Genomic DNA, 3,436 nt, shown 5'->3' on the forward strand with positions numbered 1-3,436 from the left:
ACTAGGACGTCAATTTCCTACTTTAGTCCAAAGTCTCCTCAAGTCTCTTGCTCACCACTCAGCCACCTCTACCTTCCTCAACTGCTGGTATTGGTGTCAACCAACTGAGGGAATCCAGGTGTTACCGGGCAGCATGGAATGTGGGCAGGGGCACCATTCTTATTTCCCATTGGTCAGAAAGAACCATGAAAGAATGGGGGTGTGGCAGGAATCCTGTGATGCAGGCAGAATGGGCAGAGTCAAGATGACAGCAGCCCCTTTCCCAGGAAACTCAGTCCAATCCAGTTGGGGACAAGAGGGTGAACTGCATTAGCTGGATGGCTGCACAGATTGTTGTGTATGTCTGTTTGTTGCTAGTCCTGGACCTTGAACTCAGGATCTGGGCACAGTCCTTGAGCTGCTTTTGCTCAAGGCTACCCTCCACCAGTGAAGCCACATGGCTATACTTCTGGCTTTGTTGGCACTAAAGTTGGACAGGGTCTCAAGGAGTTTCCTGCCTAGGGTGACTTTGACCCTGATCCTCCTATCACAGCCTTGAAAGTGTCAAGCAGGACTGCTGAGAGCCACTGGTGCCTACCTAATAATTGGCCTTGCTGATGTTCTGGCACAGACCAGTGAGTTCCCTATCCTCGGGTTGAAGTGGTGGGAGCTGGAACCCACAATTGGAATCCTGGTCCTGCCATGTCCAAATGGCTAGAGATCCTAAGAAACTCAATCCTATCCATACGAATACCAATGGCATGTGATATATGTCATGATTGAATGGGCAGTTCTTCAATGATTCTAGTATAAAATTGTACACAATTATATTCTATGAAACTGATTGATTTTAATTAATAGTTTATGAAGCATTTAAACAATCACATTCATTAAATGGAGGCAGAATGAAATACCTAAGAATTGGGCATCACATAGTATAGAGCTGCCATTTTTTCTGTCAGGACTGGGATTGGAACTCATGGTCTGGGTAACTCTGTTGCACTATGTGAGAAGGGGAGGCTCACCTCCTTCAAGTCGTGAAATTCAAGTATATTCCTTAGGCCTGAAATCGATCCCTAGCACTAGAAAACATCCTATTCATGTACATTTTAAATATATGATTTATATTTACATACATAGGTTGACTCCATATAGCGTTCAGTGTATTCATTTTATTTTTTGTTTTATTCATGTATTGGCCATTCATTTTATTTACTATTATGGCACACGGAACATTGATTACATTGATTCCATAGATATAGGTCTGCATATGTGTTCCACTTCATACCTGACACCCAGGACTTTCACAAAAAAGGAAAACTTGTGTCACCATCACCTTCTTATTCCTAGGACCTGAGATCGAGCCCCAGGTGTTGACAAAATAAGAACAGAGTGACATGCAGATTGTAGTATGCTAATAAATATATATCTTTATAGAGTGCCAGAAATGTCTACACATTATTCAGTTACATAGACTACATTCCCACCAGTTCTTGAGTATTTATTACGCCTCCATATAATTAATGTTATTGTTTTCATCCTTAATAAACTATTAAGTAAATCAGTGTCCTGGAATTATTGCATATCTGTAAGAAATAGTATTCTTTTAATGCTTCACATTGAATGGAATCAGTCTACTGAAATCATGAAGTCTAATTTTATATGAGTAGCATTCGCGATCAGCTCATTCAACCGTGACATTGAAAACATTCCATCATTATTCCTATGGATGGGAACGAGTCTCTTAGGATCTCCCGCCATCTGGAAGCGGCATTACTGGTATTCAAACTCTAGGCCTGCGTTGCCGTGCGAGACTATGGCTTCCCCAATACCCTGCCATCCTTCAGCAATGCAAGGTGAAGTACCGTTTGGAGCCATGTCATTCAGACCCAGATGGTCACGGTGCAGAGGAAGAAAATGTAAAAACGCAATCCCATCCCTTTTTTTTTTTTTTTTTGGTTGGTCATAAGGCTTGAACTCTGGGCCTGGGCGCTGTTCCTGTGCTCTTCAGCTGAAGGCAAGCACTCTACCGCTTGAGTCACATCACCACTTCCATTTTTCTAGTGATTTCTTGGAGATAAGTGTCTCACTGACTTTCCTGTCCAGGCTAGCTTTGAACCAAGATACTCAGATCTCAATCTCCTGAGTAGCTAGGATGACAGGTGTGAGCCACGGGCACATGGATCTACCACCTTTTTTTGTGGGGAGGGGTCTAATCGTGGGCTTGAACTCTGGGCCTGGGCCTTGTCCCTCAGCTCTTCAGCTCAAGGCTAGCGCTCTATCACTTGAGCCACAACACCACTTCCGGCTTTTTAATTTTTGCTTATGTGGTGCTGAGGAATCAATCCCAGGGCCTCAAGCATGCAAGGCAAGTGCTCTACCACTGAGCCACCTTCCTAGCCCTATTTTTTTTCTTCCCACCACTTTTTTTCTGTGCACATTTTTTCCCCACACAAGGCCTGGAGACCTAGAATCCCAGGATGGGCTGTGGCTCCAGTGGCTGCACCCGCTGAGGCAGAGTTGCCATGACCTAAGTTCAAGAACTTGCTTTGCAACACACACACACACACACACACACACACACACACACACACACACACACACACACACAATTTAGCTCCCTGCTTTCAATTCTCACCCTTTTTCTTACCAGGCTTTGGATTTGAACTCAGGGTCTGGGTAACTGAAGCACTGTGGATTAAGGGGAAGCTCAACATGCTTGAAGACAAGAAAGTCGGGCCTGGTCCCTAGGCCTGAATTCAATCCCAGCCCTGGAAAACATACTGTTTATATACATTATAAAGATAGGATTTGTACTTACCTATAGATGTTCAGTCTATATCCTGTTTATTGACTGTATTTTTGTTTTATTCATTTATTTACCATTTATTGACTGTGATGACATATGATATACATTCCATTTATTATATTGATGACATCCCATCACATAGTATCTAAATTTGTAGACGTGTTCTCCATAATGTCTGACACCCAGAGAAAAGGAAAACAGGTTTCACACTTGGTTTCTTATTCCACAATCCAATTGTTTGCAGTGCTGGGATCTGAACTCAGGACCTAGCAGACCCAATTCATGAATGAGTGTGTCAACACGGCATCCTCTAGCCAAAAAGCTGTCAGGCAGTTCCCAGACCCTGAGATTGAGCCACATGGGAGGACAAAATAGCCATACATGGATAGGCAGGTGGTAGTATATCAATAAATACAGATTTGTATAGAATTTCAGAGACATCTACCTAGTATTCAATGACATAAACTACATTCCTACCAACTCATAGGAATTTATTATGCCGCCATTGAAGGAATAGTATTGTTTTCATGCTTAATAAACCATTCATTAAGATCAATCAGCATCCTGGGATCATTGCATCTAATTTTATACTAGACCGATGCCCGCAGAAACTTCTCATTCAATCATGAGTTTGCTCACATTCTATTG

Source organism: Dipodomys spectabilis, unplaced genomic scaffold (genome assembly GCF_019054845.1).
Source record: "Dipodomys spectabilis isolate Male_0828 unplaced genomic scaffold, ASM1905484v1 ptg000183l, whole genome shotgun sequence".
Taxonomy (NCBI): Eukaryota; Metazoa; Chordata; class Mammalia; order Rodentia; family Heteromyidae; genus Dipodomys; species Dipodomys spectabilis.